Raw genomic sequence first — 15,728 nt, 5'->3', positions numbered from 1 at the left:
CAAACATACCCTCGTAAAACGGACTATCCTACCGATCCTCGACGATGTCATTTACCAAATAGCCTCCAACACTCTACTCAGCAAAGTGGATGCAGTCTATCACAGTGCCATCCGTTTTGTCACCAAAGCCCCATATACTACCCACCACTGCGACTTGTATGCTCTCGTCGGCTGGCGCTACATATTCATCGCCAGACTCACTGGCTCCAGGTCATTAATGAAGTTGGAGACTTATTTCTCCCTCACTAACTTTAAGCATCAGCTATCTGAGCAGCTTACCGATCGCTCCAGCTGTACACAGCCCATCTGTAAATAGCCCATATTGTTTTTATTTACTTTTTTTGCTCTTTTGCACACCAGTATTTCTATTTGCACATCATCATCTACGCATCTATCACTCCAGAATTAATTTGCTAAATTGTAATTACTTCGCTACTATGGTCTATTTATTGCCTTACCTCCTTACTCCATTTCCACACACAGTATATAGATTTTTATATTGTGTTATTGACTGTACGTTTGTTTATGTGTAACTCCGTGTTGTTGTTTTTTGTAGCACTGCTTTGCTTTATCTTGGCAAGGTCGCAGTTGTAAATGAGAACTTGTTCTCAACTGGCCTACCTGGTTAAATAAAGGTGAAATAAAAAAAATACAAATAAAAAATAGGAATTGGGGACATAAGGGTCAAGTAAAACAATATAGGACAGAATCACTGCAGTACTTACTATATACTTTACTTTTAAGAATCGTCTGGTTTCAAAAATCTAATTGTCTTCTCATAATAGGAGTGCACTGAAAAGGTTGTTTCACTAACAATAGACTCACTCATCTAACTCGCTCACTCACTCATCTTTGCTGGCCCCTTGGAGCGTAACGCCTCGACATTTGGCTCTCCACACTGTCCTGTCCTGGCCCAGGTCCCAGGCTGATGAGTTAGAGGACCTAGATACTCTATGGTGTGGCCACTTAGGAGATGCGCTACTTACAGTGCCTTGCGAAAGTATTCGGCCCCCTTGAACCTTTTGCCACATTTCAGGCGTCAAACATAAAGATATAAAACTGTATTTTTTTGTGAAGAATCAACAACAAGTGGGACACAATTATGAATGGGAACGACATTTATTGGATATTTAAAACTTTTTTAACAAATCAAAAACTGAAAAATTGGGCGTGCAAAATTATTCAGCCCCCTTAAGTTAATACTTTGTAGCGCCACCTTTTGCTGCGATTACAGCTGTAAGTCGCTTGGGGTATGTCTCTATCAGTTTTGCACATCGAGAGACTGACATTTTTTCCCATTCCTCCTTGCAAAACAGCTCGAGCTCAGTGAGGTTGGATGGAGAGCATTTGTGAACAGAAGTTTTCAGTTCTTTCCACAGATTCTCGATTGGATTCAGGTCTGGACTTTGACTTGGCCATTCTAACACCTGGATATGTTTATTTTTGAACCATTCCATTGTAGATTTTGCTTTATGTTTTGGATCATTGTCTTGTTGGAAGACAAATCTCCGTCCCAGTCTCAGGTCTTTTGCAGACTCCATCAGGTTTTCTTCCAGAATGGTCCTGTATTTGGCTCCATCCATCTTCCCATCAATTTTAACCATCTTCCCTGTCCCTGCTGAAGAAAGGCAGGCCCAAACCATGATGCTGCCACCACCATGTTTGACAGTGGGGATGGTGTGTTCAGCTGTGTTGCTTTTACGCCAAACATAACGTTTTGCATTGTTGCCAAAAAGTTACATTTTGGTTTCATCTGACCAGAGCACCTTCTTCCACATGTTTGGTGTGTCTCCCAGGTGGCTTGTGGCAAACTTTAAACAACACTTTTTATGGATATCTTTAAGAAATGGCTTTCTTTTTGCCACTCTTCCATAAAGGCCAGATTTGTGCAATATACGACTGATTGTTGTCCTATGGACAGAGTCTCCCACCTCAGCTGTAGATCTCTGCAGTTCATCCAGAGTGATCATGGGCCTCTTGGCTGCATCTCTGATCAGTCTTCTCCTTGTATGAGCTGAAAGTTTAGAGGGACGGCAAGGTCTTGGTAGATTTTCAGTGGTCTGATACTCCTTCCATTTCAATATTATCGCTTGCACAGTGCTCCTTGGGATGTTTAAAGCTTGGGAAATATTTTTGTATCCAAATCCGGCTTTAAACGTCTTCACAACAATATCTCGGACCTGCCTGGTGTGTTCCTTGTTCTTCATGATGCTCTCTGCGCTTTTAACGGACCTCTGAGACTATCACAGTGCAGGTGCATTTATACGGAGACTTGATTACACACAGGTAGATTGTATTTATCATCATTAGTCATTTAGGTCAACATTGGATCATTCAGAGATCCTCACTGAACTTCTAGAGAGAGTTTGCTGCACTGAAAGTAAAGGGGCTGAATAATTTTGCACGCCCAATTTTTCAGTTTTTGATTTGTTAAAAAGTTTGAAATATCCAATGAATGTCGTTTCACTTCATGATTGTGTCCCACTTGTTGTTGATTCTTCACAAAAAAATACAGTTTTATATCTTTATGTTTGAAGCCTGAAATGTGGCAAAAGGTCACAAAGTTCAAGGGGGCCGAATACTTTCGCAAGGCACTGTATGTAACGATGGTTCCGGAGGTGGGTTAGATCTAGCCGCCCATGTGCACCTGCAACTGGCCGTGAGGCGGTAGAAGGTTAGCGCCGACCGCCACCGCAGTGAGGCCCCGGTGTTCACACCAGGGGACCGGGTCTGGCTCTCGACCCAAAACCTACCCCTCCGCCTGCCCTGCCGGAAGCTGGACCTGCGGTTTGTGGGGCCATTCAAAGTCCTGAGGAGACTGAACAAGGTATGCTACAGATTACAGCTTCCCCCAGATTACCGTATTAATCCCTCGTTCCATGTGTCTCTCCTCAGACCTGTGGGGGCTGGTCCACTCCAGGAGTCGGAGGTGTGGGAGGTTCCTCCGCCCCCTCTGGACATCGAGGGGGCCCCGGCATATGTGGTTCGAGCTATCCTGGACTCGAGTACCTCGTGGAGTGGGAGGGGTACGGTCCGGAGAAGAAGTGCTGGGTGCTGGTGGAGGACATCTTGGACCCTTCATTGCTGCGGGAGTTCCATCATCTCCATCCGGATTGCCCTGCGTCTCGTCCTCCGGGTCATCCCCGAGGTCGGTGTCGGCGTGTTGCTGGAGCTGCGCATCAAAGGGGGGTACTGTCACGACTTCCGCCGAAGTCGGTCCCTCTCCTTGTTTGGGCGGCGTTCGGCAGGTCGACGTCACCGGCCATCTAGCCATCGCCGATCCACTTTTCATTTTCCATTTGTTTTGTCTTGTCTTACATACCTGGTTTCAATCCTCCAATTACTTGTTCATTATTTAACCCTCTGTTCCCCCATGTTTGTTTGTGAGTGATTGTTTGTTGTAGTGCGGTCTGTTATAGTGGCCTTGGTTTATTTGACATGTATTGTGTTTTATTGTTGATTAAATTGCTTTCATTACTTATATCTGCTGTCCTGCGCCTGACTCATCTGCACCAGCTACACACAGACATATTACATCATCATCTGTATCATTGTTGTCATCCTTATGTAAGTATGAAATAAATGAGGGGAGTGATACTCAAGAAACACATATAAGAAGCTGCTAAATTTAACCACAATGCCTTGCAAAATATGACTTTGCATGATTCAAAATATTGCATAGGCCTATGTAGCACAATGTTTATGTATTTCTTCCATGTTTTTATCCAGGTAATATTTTAGTTCCATTCTCAGGTTGTGATGCCCTTTTCACACTGATTTCGTGTGGGCCTGGTGTGTGTGTGTGTGTTTGTTTCAGTTACACAACTCTAACTGCATATGCTTGAAACAAGCTAGGTTCTGGGAATAGGCCTGGGGGAAAAAGGAGCGTTACAAGGGAAAATCTTACACACTCTTGGCCTCAATTTCAAAACAGACCCTGTGCACACAGTAACTTACTCGACTAGAAGCACCACCATTGAAACACGAGTCCAGGTAAAGGTATATGCTATTCTAAAAATGTCTGTGAAAAACGATTTCACAAAGATCTGTAATTGTACAATCCCGAGAAAGTCAATTTACAGCACAGTTATGAACTACATAGTTAATCAAATCTGCGATTAATCCATCAGTTTTAATTAATGAAGGCATATTTAATGCTTTCTATTTTACCGGTTTTAACATTTCTATAACATAGGTTATGTGAAAGAAAATAGAGAAATACTGTAGTAATAAAAAGGAGAGGAATAGCAAAGAATAGCTCACAATGAATCAGTGGTGGGGTGGTACCTTGCTATTGTTTGAACTGCAGTTTGACCCTTTAAGGGTTGCATATTCTTTTGACATAGGCATATGATTACATATGCACTGTATATCTGCTGAAATAAACATTACTTATCAAAGCAGTAAGGGGCAGCTTTATGTAACCTGTTGACTAGTTATCAAAGGCTTATTCGGAGATCATTTCAGTGTCTGCCACATGGTATCTTTCTGGTAACTGTTATTATTTCAAATCAATTTGTGCGCCAAATACAACAGGTGTAGACCTTCGTGTGAATGATTTGATTACAAGCCCTTAAACTTCTTTGGGGTAGGGGGCAGTATTTACACGAACGGATGAAAAGCGTGCCCAGAGTAAAATGCCTGCTACTCAGGCCCAGATGCGAGGATATGCATATTATTAGTAGATTTGGATAGAAAACACTCTGAAGTTTCTAAAACTGTTTGAATGATGTCTGTGAGTATAACAGAACTCATATGGCAGGCAAAAACACAAGATAAAATCCAACCAAGAAGTGGGAAATCTGAGGTTTGTAGGTTTTCAAGTCTTAGCCTATCCAATATACAGTGTCTGTGGGGTCATATTGCACTTCCTAAGGTTTCCACTAGATGTCAACAGTCTTTAGAATCTTCTTTCAGGCTTCTACTGTGAAGTGGGAGAGAAATACAGCCGATTGAGTCATGGGACAAAGGAATTCTCCGGTTGAAACATTATTGAAGATTTATGATAAAAACATCCTAAAGATTGATTCTATACATCATTTGACATGTTTCTAAGAACTGTAATATAACTTTTTTGACTTTGTCTGGACCTGGTGCCTGCGCATTTGGATTACTGTACTAAATGCGCGAACAAAAAGGAGATATTTGGACATAAATTATGGACTTTATCGAACAAAACAAACATTTATTGTGGAATTGGGATTCCTGTGAGTGCATTCTGATGAAGATCATCAAAGTTAGGGGAATATTTATAATGCTATTTCTGACTTTTGTTGACTCCATAACATGGCGGGTATCTGTATTGCTTGTTTTGGTCTCTGAGCATTGTACTCAGATTATTCCATGGTGTGCTTTTTCTGTAAAGCTTTTTTGAAATCTGACACAGCGGTTGCATTAAGGGGAAGTATATCTTTAATTCCATGCATAACAGTTGCATTTTCATCAACATTTATTTCTGTAAATTGATGTGGATCTCTGCACTTTCACCGGATGTTTTGGAGGCAAAACATAACGACGCGCCAATGTAAACAGAGATTTTTTGATATAAAAATGAACTTTATCGAACAAAACATACATGTATTGTGTAACATGAAGTCCTATGAGTGCCATCTGATGAAGATCATCAAAGGTTAGTGATGAATTTTCTCTCTATTTCTGCCTTTTGTGACTCCTCTCTTTGGCTAGAAAAATGTGACTAGGTACTGACCTAACATAATCGCATGGTATGCTTTTGTCGTAAAACCTTTTTGAAATCGGACACTGTGGTGGGATTAACAACAGGTTTATCTTTTAAAATGGTGTATAATACATGTATGGTTGAGGAATTTTAATTATGAGATTTCTGTTGTTTGAATTTGGCACGCTGCACTTTCACTGGATGTTGGTCAGGTGGGACGTTAGTGTTCCACGTACCCTAGAGAGGTTAACCAATTTTTTTTCACCTTTATTTAACCAGGTAGGCTATTTGAGAACAAGTTCTCATTTGCAACTGCGACCTGGCCAAGATAAAGCAGCGTGTTTGACACATACAACAACAGAGTTACACAAGGAATAAACAAACATACAGTCAATAATACATTGGAAAAAGTCTATATAGAGTATGTGCAAATAAGGTAGGATAAGGGATGTAGTAAGGCAATAAATAGGCCATGGTGGCAAAGTAATTGCAATATAGCAATCAAACACTGGAATGGTAGATGTGCAGAAGATGAATGTGCAAGTAGAGATACTGGGGTGAAAAGGAGCAAGATAAACACATAAATACAGTATGGGAATGAGGTAATTGGATGGGCTATTTACAGGTGGGCTATGTACAGGTGCAGTGATCTGTGAGCTGCTCTGACAGCTGGTGATTAAAGCTAGTGAGGGAAATATGAGTCTCCAGCTTCAGTGATTTTTGCAGTTCATTCCAGTCATTGGCAGAAGAGAACTGGAAGGAAAGGTGGCAAAAGGAAGAATTGGCTTTTGGGGTGACCAGTGAGATATACCTGCTGGAGCGCATGCTATGAGTGGATGCTGCTATGGTGACCAGCGAGCTGACTTGAGGCGGGGCTTTACTTAGCAGAGACTTGTAGATGACCTGGAGCCAGTTGGTTTGGCGACGAGTATGAAGCGAGGGCCAGCCAACAAGAGCGTACAGGTTGCGGTGGTGGGTAGTATATGGGGCTTTGGTGACAAAACGGATAGCACTGTGATAGACTGCATCCAATTTGTTGAGAAGAGTGTTGGAGGCTATTTTGTAAATGACATCGCCGAAGTCGATGATCGGTATGATGGTCAGTTTTACGAGGGTATGTTTGGCAGCGTGATTGAAGGGTGCTTTGTCGTGAAATAGGAAGCTGATTCTAGATTTCATTTTGGATTGGAGATGCTTAATGTGAGTCTGGAAGGAGAGTTTACAGTCTAACCAGACACCTAGGTATTTGTAGTTGTCCGCATATTCTGAGTCAGAACCGTCCAGAGTAGTGATGCTGGACGAGCGGGCAGGTGTGGGCAGCGATCGGCTGAAGAGCATGCATTTAGTTTTACTTGCATTTAAGAGCAGTAGGAGGCCATGGAAGGAGTGTTGTATGGCATTGAAGCTCATCTGGAGGTTAGTTAACACATTGTCGAAAGAAGGGCCAGAAGTTTACAGAATGGTGTCATCTACGTAGAGGTGGATCAGAGAATCACCAGCAGCAAGAGCAACATCATTGATGTATAGAGAGTCAGCCTGAGAATTGTTCCCTGTGGCACCCCCATAGAGACTACCAGAGGTCCGGACAACAGGCCCTCTGATTTGACACACTGAACTCTATCAGAGAAGTAGTTGGTGAACAAGGCGAGGCAATCATTTGAGAAAACAAAGCTGTTGAGTCTACCGATAAGAATGTGGTGATTGGTCGATCAATACGGCTGCACAGTTATGTCTCTTATCGTAGGCGGTTATGATATCATTTAGGACCTTGAGCAAGGCTGAGGTGCACCCATGACCAGCTCTGAAACCAGATAGCATAGCGGAGAAGGTACAGTGGGATTCGAAATGTTCGGTAATCTGTTTGTTAACTTGGCTTTCAAAGACCTTAGACAGGCAGGGCAGTATAGATATAGGTCTGTAGCAGTGTGGGTCTAGAGTGTCTCCCCCTTTGAAGATGGGGATGACCGCTGCAGCTTTCCAGTTTTTGGGAATCTCAGACGATACGAAAGAGAGGTTGAACAGGCTAGTAATAGGGGTTGCAACAATTGTGGCAGATAATTTTAGAAAGAGAGGGTCCAGATTATCTAGCCCGTCTGATTTGTAAGGATCCAGATTTTGCAGCTCTTTCAGAACATCAGCTATTTGGGTGAAGGAGAACTGGGGAGGCTTGGGCGAGTTGCTGCTGAAGGTGGAGGGCTGATCGGGGTAGGGGAAGCCATATGGAAAGCATGCCGTAGAGAATTGCCTATTAAAATTCTCAATTATAGTATATTTATAGGTTGCGACAGTGTTTTGTAGCCTCAGTACAGTAGGCAGCTGGGAGGAGGTGCTCTTATTCTGCATGGACTTCTTTAGTGTCCCAGAACTTTTTGGAGTTTGTGCTACAGGAAGCAAATTTCTGTGTTATAAAGCTAGCCTTTGCTTTCCTAACTGCCTGTGTATATTGGTTCCTAACTTCCCTGAAAAGTTGCATATCACGGGGGCTATTTGATGCTAATGCAGAACGCCACAGGATGTTTTTGTGCTGGTCAAAGGAAATTCCTGGTTCAAAATGTTTTCAAAATGTTTTGGGGCATGCTTATTTAAGATGGTGAGGAAGGCACTTACAAAAAATAACCAGGCATCCTCTACTGACGGGATGAGGTCTATATCTTTCCAGGATACCCGGACCAGGTCGATTTAGAAAGGCCTGCTCGCTGAAGTGTTTTCGGGAGCATTTGACAGTGATGAGGGGTGGTCAAACCACGGACCTATTACGGATGCAGGCAATGAGGCAGTGTTTGCTGAGATCTTGGTTGAAAACAGCAGAGGTGTATTTGGAGGGCAAGTTGGTTAGGATGATATCTATGAGGGTGCCCGTGTTTAAGGATTTGAGGTTGTATCTGGTGGGTTTATTGATAATTTGTGTGAGATTGAGGGCATCAAGCTTAGATTGTAAAATGGCCAGGATGTTATTAAGCATGTCCCAGTTTAGGTCACCTAGCAGCACGAGCTCTGAAGATAGATGGGGGGCAATCAATTCACATATGTTGTCCAGGGAAACAATGCAGAGTTAAGACATATATACTAAATTAACTGGCCACGCAGTCATGGGTGAACAGGTGGTAGAGGAGGGGACTAAGCATGCACCCCGTGTTGACGATCAACATGGCAGATGTGTTGTTGCCTATCCTTACCACCTGGGGGCGGCCCTTAAGGAAGTACAGGATACAGTTACAGAGGAAGGTGTTTAGTCCCAGGTTCCTTAACTTAGTGATGAGCTTTGAGGGCACTATGGTGTTGAATGCTGAGCTTTAGTCAATGAACAGCATTCTCACATAGGTGTTCCTTTTGTCCAGGTGGGAAAGGGCAGTGTTGAGTGCAATAGAGATTGCATCATCTGTGGATCTGTTTGGGTGGTATGCAAATTGGAGTGGGTCTAGGGTTTCTGAGATGATGGTGTTGATGTGAGCCATGACCAGCCTGTCAAAGCACTTCATGGCTACAGACGTGAGTGCTACAGGATGGTAGTCATTTTGGCAGGTTACCTTGGTGTTCTTGGGTACAGGGACTATGGTGGTCTGCTTGAAACATGTAAGTATTACAGACTCGGCCAGGGACAGGTTAAAAATATCAGTGAAGACACTTGCCAGTTGGTTAGCGCATGCTCTCAGTACACGTCCTGGTTAGAGTCCTGCTCCATGAAAGCGGCAGCTCTAGCATTTAGCTCAGAGTCGATGTTGCCTGTAATCCATGGCTTCTGGTTTGGGTATGTATGTACGATCATTGTGTGGACAACGTCATCGATGCCATTGGATGAGTCCCAGCACATATTCCAGTCTATGCTAGCAAAACAGTCCTGTACCTTACCATCTGCGACATCTGACCACTTCCGGATTGAGCGAGTCACTGGTACTTCCAGCTTAAAGTTGTGCTTGTAAGCAGGATCAGGAGGATAGAATTATGGTCAGATTTGCCAAATGGAGGGCAAGGGAGAGCTTTGTACGTGTCTCTGTGTGTGGAGTAAAGGTGGTCTAAAGTTTTTTTTCCTCTGGTTGCACATGTAACATGCAGGTAGAAATGAGGTAAAGTGGATTTAAGTTTCCCTGCATGAAAGTCCCCGGCCACTAGGAGCGCCGCCTCTGGATGAGCATTTTCTTGTTTGCTTGTGGGTTTATACAGCTCGTTGAGTGTGGTCTTAGTGCCAGCATCAGTTTGTGGTAGTAAATAGACAGCTACGAAAAATATAGATGAAAACTCTCTTTTTAAATAGTGTTGTCTACAGCTTATCATGAGATACTAGAGACTTCCTTAATAGTTGATTTGGCTCACAAGTTGGTATTAACAAATAGACACAGACCACCACCCCTTGTCTTACCGGAGGCAGCTGTTCTGTCTTCCCGATGCACAGAAAAACCAGCCACCTGTATATTATACATGTCGTTGTTCAGCCACGGCTCAGTGAAACATAAGATATTACATTTTTTAATGTCCCTTTGGTAGGATAGTCTTAAACGGAGCTCATCCAGTTTATTCCCCAATGATTGCACGTTGGCCAATAGGATGGATGGTAGAGACAGGTTACCCACTCACCAAAAAATTCTCACAAGGCACCCTGACCTGCGTCCCCAGCGTCTTTTCTTCATGCAAATGACGGGGATTTGGGCCTGGTCCGGTATCTGGAGTAAATCATTTGCGTCCGATTCGTTAAAGAAAAGATCTTTGTCCAGTTCGAGGTGAACAATCACTGTTCGAATATCCAGAAGCTCTTTTCGGTCAAAAGAGATGGTGGCAGAAAAATTATGTACAAAATAATTTACAAGCAATTGGTTAGGCCAAAGATATGCACTTGCTACCAAAAACATACACTTTAGGTTTGGCATGGCATGGGTTTGGCATGGTTTTCATTCATTATATATTAATGACAGTGGCGTGCCGTGGGCCTGGGGCCTGGGCCTTCAGTGAGGTCCTACACAGTCCCACCCGAATTAATCCACCTCTTATTACCATCATTATCATGCCATGGCTCTAGACACTATACATTTAGACAGAAACGCAGTATAACCAGAGAATATTCAGAGAATTGCAGGGGAAGAGTTCAATACAGTACAGTTCAACTAATAGGCAAGAACATAGTCGAGTGCAACAGAGTTATATTAATATTCTTCTTCTATCCATTTCTGGTCCACAAACTTTGAGCTTTAAGTAAAAAAAAAAGAGTCAGCACTTTCATCGCGTCCCCTAAATGAAAGTTCCTGTTTACCCAAAAACATGACACAATCAATGAGTCTTTTCAATATTTCCCTATTTTTCTTCACCTTTTCATTGTGCAGCTTCGTTGCCCTGCACGCTTGTTTGTTGAGCTGTAGATCCACTCGGGTGTCCCCAAAAGTTTTCAAAAGCATCATTGCTTGTAAGTGCCCAGCCGTACTTTGGTGTCTCGTTGCTGCCTTGGTTAGACAACTCAAGTTTGCAAAGCCAGTGTGGCTCCAAACAACAAATCGATCACTTGCAAATAATAGGCATTCCCAGCAGTACAGTTTGCAGTGCTTCTCGGAGCCTGTGAGCCATTGATAGCGCTCGTAGTTGGAACTTTGAAAGTAGCGAACAAACCCCTTTCCCGCCTGTGACAGGCTTTGTAGCGTCGGCGTCGGGCGACCTCTCCTTACGATGTCTAACTTTTCTTGAAAAGTTTGTCTTGAGAATGGCGTTATAATTATATCCTTGACCAAAACGATATCTTCTCCTTCTTCCGCCATTGTGGGTTGAAAAAACAGTTTAGTAGTACGCAAATTAATTAATTTATCAAATTCAGTTTCCTAGTTCTGAGATTCTGCATAGACCTGCCCATAGGACCTGCCTCTCAATATTGGTAATCCCAATCAAAAGACGTGCACGCACTACGCCTGCTAGCTGGCTCCTGTGTAACACTGGAGCCAGCCAGCAGACGTACAATAGCCAACTCTAAAGCTGAAGCTAAAGGTTGACACTAACTCTAAAGCTGAAGCTAAAGGCTGAAGCTAAATTTTTTTTAAATTTTTTTTAATTTTACCTTTATTTAACCAGGCAAGTCAGTTAAGAACAAATTCTTATTTTCAATGACGGCCTGGGAACAGTGGGTTAACTGCCTGTTCAGGGGCAGAACGACAGATTTGTACCTTGTCAGCTCGGGGGTTTGAACTCACAACCTTCCGGTTACTAGTCCAACGCTCTAACCACTAGGCTACCCTGCCGCCCCAGGTTGACACTACATTTTCATTTCCATTCACTTTAAGCTACAAGCGCCCGCACTGTTGATTCTGAAGGCCTGAGGGCAGATTCTAGACCCCTGGCAACACATGATGGCTGAATATGATTGGATAAAAGATCTAACATAAAGACCAGCTCTCCAAATCTCAACCTGGGGCTGGAAGCAGTGCAACCAAGAGGAAAGCTATGAAATGAAGAGTATAACTCTTTCTCTAGGGAATAATTTAATACATATTTGTGGGAAAATATATTTAAAAATTAACTCATCATCATTAACTGATTAATGATGCTTATAAACACTTCATAAACACCTCATAAACAGTAGCTTTAGTGGCTTCATTATATTCCAGTCATAAAGCGAAACGCCTATCTGTTGTTCCATTAAATTAGTCTGTTGAAGATTACACGCATCTCTATAAAAAAAAACAAGGCATAACACCACTTCGTAGTATAGCTACATAGTGGACTAGAGGGATCACAACCATACAAGTCAATAGGGCCTCCATAGAGATCAAAGTGTGGGTGCAGCTGGAAAAGCATGACATCCCCTCCCAGTGTTGGTAAGCAAGACCTGGGTTCAAATAAAATTATTTCAAGTACTTCCGCTGGGCTTGATTAAGCTTGCCTGACACAATGGAACCAATAGAATAGCTGAAAACTGCAAACCCTGCCCATCTGGGAATCTAGACAGGCTAAAGCAAACGCTAAAAGTATTTGAACATTTTTGAATAGTATAGAAACCCAGGTCTGCAGTAAGCGTGCGTGCACGGAGATGCACTGGATTGACCCCGGCCATTTTCACAGCATGTTTATTAATGTTGGCCATGTTAAGAATGAAGCCAGGAGCAGGGGGTTTCAAGCAAACCAGCAGGGAGACGAAAAGCAGGCAGTGGAACTAACGGTGCATGTGATTACGAAGTATGTAGTGCGAGAGGAAAATATGTAAAAATAGCTCTCCCGATTTGAGGGCAAATATTGCCGAGCAGTATTTGGGGGAGTCTGTGAACTTGCAACTGATTTTTTTCTTATTTCGGTTCTGCAGTTCTCCCATAGAGACAAGGAGCCTTCAAAATGGCCAAGTCGTGTAGTTGCATTTGAGAACAAGGTTCGCTTGCGGATTCGTTTTTAAACTCTAGGCTGAGTTGGAGTCATCGGATGATGAGTTGACGACACGTTCCAATTTCAAATGTTTGTTGGACAGATGTAACGTCGCTGTCGTCATTGGCTGTTTTTTCTCCTGTTTGTTTATGCCATTGCCATTGCCAAACAGCGAAACCTACCTTTGACCACTTTTTCTCTTCACAAATATTGACTGGAGCCCAGAGCCATCGTCATCAGCTGGGAAGGAGTCACTGACATGAGGTTCGATGAGGAGAGACAAGCATCAGACAATCAGTGAAGCATGTTGCACAACGTTTAGGTTGCATTATGTAGGCTGTAGGATATCGAAGATACACTGTTGTTAGATATGATGATATGACCTTAATCAAGTTCTGCATTCTGCAATGAATGCTCCCATGATCCAATGAATTCAAATCGCTGGCGTATATTTAAGCAATAAGACAAGAGGGGGTTGGTGGTATATGGCCAATATACCATGGCTATGGCTTGTTCTTAAGCACGACGCAACGCGGAGTGCCTGGATACAACCGTTTGTCGTGGTATATTGGCCATATACCACAAACCCTTGAGGTGCCTTATTGCTATTATAAACTGGTTACCAACGTAATTAGAGCAGTAAAACTAACTGTTTTGTCATACCCCGTGGTATACAGTCTGATATACCAGACTGTCAGCCAATCGGCAGTCAGCCAATCAGTAGTCAGGGCTCAAACAACGCAGTTTATAATTGTGTATAATGTTGCGAATGCTTATTGTGTGTTTTTAATGAGTTACAACTAGGCATTCATGTGAAAATAAATGCATTTTCTCCATTCAATGAAAATGCTACAAATCTTTTCTCATGGATTTCTCACCAAAGGGCTTTGTCTTTCAGATTGGTTTAGGTCCCATTTTGCCACATTGCAGCCTCAACCATATCATACACATTTTATCGGCTGCCTTCCACTCAACATCAACTCCAACTAACCCTCATCGTCAGCAAGGATTCTCTGTACAAACAGAGTCGTGTGTACCACGACTCTGTCAATCACCATATTCTTATCGGCAGACTCAGTAGCCTCGGTTTTTCTAATGACTGCCTTGCCTGGTTCACCAATTACTTTGCAGGCAGAGGTCAGTGTGTCAAATCGGAGGGCGTGTTGTCCGGTCCTCTGGCAGTCTCTATAGGGGTACCACAGGGTTAAATTTTCGGGCCGACTCTTTTCTCTGTATATATCAATGATGTTGCTCTTGCTGCGGGCGATTCCCTGATCCACCTCTACGCAGACGACACCATTCTGTATACTTCTGGCCCTTCCTTGGACACTGTGCTATCTAACCTCCAAACAAGCTTCAATGCCATACAACACTCCTTCCGTGGCCTCCAACTGATCTTAAACGCTAGTAAAACCAAATGCATGCTTTTCAACCGTTTGCTGCCTGCACCCGCACGCCCGACTAGCATCACCACCCTGGATGGTTCCGACTTAGAATATGTGGACATCTATAAGTACCTAGGTGTCTGGCTAGACTGCAAACTCTCCTTCCAGACTCATATCAAACATCTCCAATCCAAAATCAAATCTAGTCGGCTCTCTATTTCGCAACAAAGCCTCCTTCACTCATGCCGCAAAACTTACCCTAGTAAAACTGACTATCCTACCGATCCTCGACTTCGGCGATGTTATCTACAAAATAACTTCCAATACTCTACTCAGCAAACTGGATGCAGTTTATAATAGTGCCATCCGTTTTGTTACTAACGCACCTTATACCACCCACCACTGCGACCTGTATGCTCTAGTCGGCTGGCCCTCGCTACATGTTCGTCGCCAGACCCACTGGCTCCAGGTCATCTACAAGTCTATGCTAGGTAAAGCACCGCCTTATCTCAGTTCACTGGTCACGATGGCAACACCCACCCGTAGCACGCGCTCCAGCAGGTGTATCTCACTGATCATCCCTAAAGCCAAAACCTCATTTGGCCGCCTTTCCTTCCAGTTCTCTGCTGCCTGCGACTGGAACAAATTGCAAAAATCTCTGAAGTTGGAGACTTTTATCTCCCTAACCGATCGCTGCAGCTGTACATAGTCCATCGGTATATAGCCCAACTAATTTACCTACCTCATCCCCATACTGTTTTTTATTTACTTTTCTGCTCTTCTGCACACCAGTATCTCTACCTGCACATGTTCATCTGAGCATGTATCACTCCAGTGTTAATCTGCTAAATTGTAATTATTCACTCCTATGGCCTATTTATTGCCTACCTCCTCATACCTTTTGCACACAATGTATATAGATTCTTTTTTTCTACTATGTTACTGACTTGTTTATTGTTTACTCCATGTGTAACTCTGTGTTGTTGTCTGTTCACACTGCTATGCTTTATCTTGGCCAGGTCGCAGTTGCAAATGAGAACTTGTTCTCAACTAGCCTACCTGGTTACAATTTTTTCATACACTTTGAGGTCATCTTTTCACCATTGCTCATCGTGATAGATGATTGCATTACTGTACATTACATCATCATTTTTACTTTATCGTACATAACCTCTTCATGGTAACATTATGTTATTGTCAGAGATGCATGGTTCATTTTTCATTGATGCATAACTGTTGCTGTTTAGGACCACTGAGAACAACTGTTTCCAGAGTACATTTCAACATGTCAGAAGAACATGTTGCTAACAGAATGCATTTTTCCCATATGGAAATCTTTT

This window comes from Oncorhynchus mykiss, chromosome 17 (genome assembly GCF_057628025.1).
Source record: "Oncorhynchus mykiss isolate SJ-2025 chromosome 17, ASM5762802v1, whole genome shotgun sequence".
NCBI classification, from domain to species: domain Eukaryota; kingdom Metazoa; phylum Chordata; class Actinopteri; order Salmoniformes; family Salmonidae; genus Oncorhynchus; species Oncorhynchus mykiss.
Note: the sequence above shows the minus strand (reverse complement) of the source record.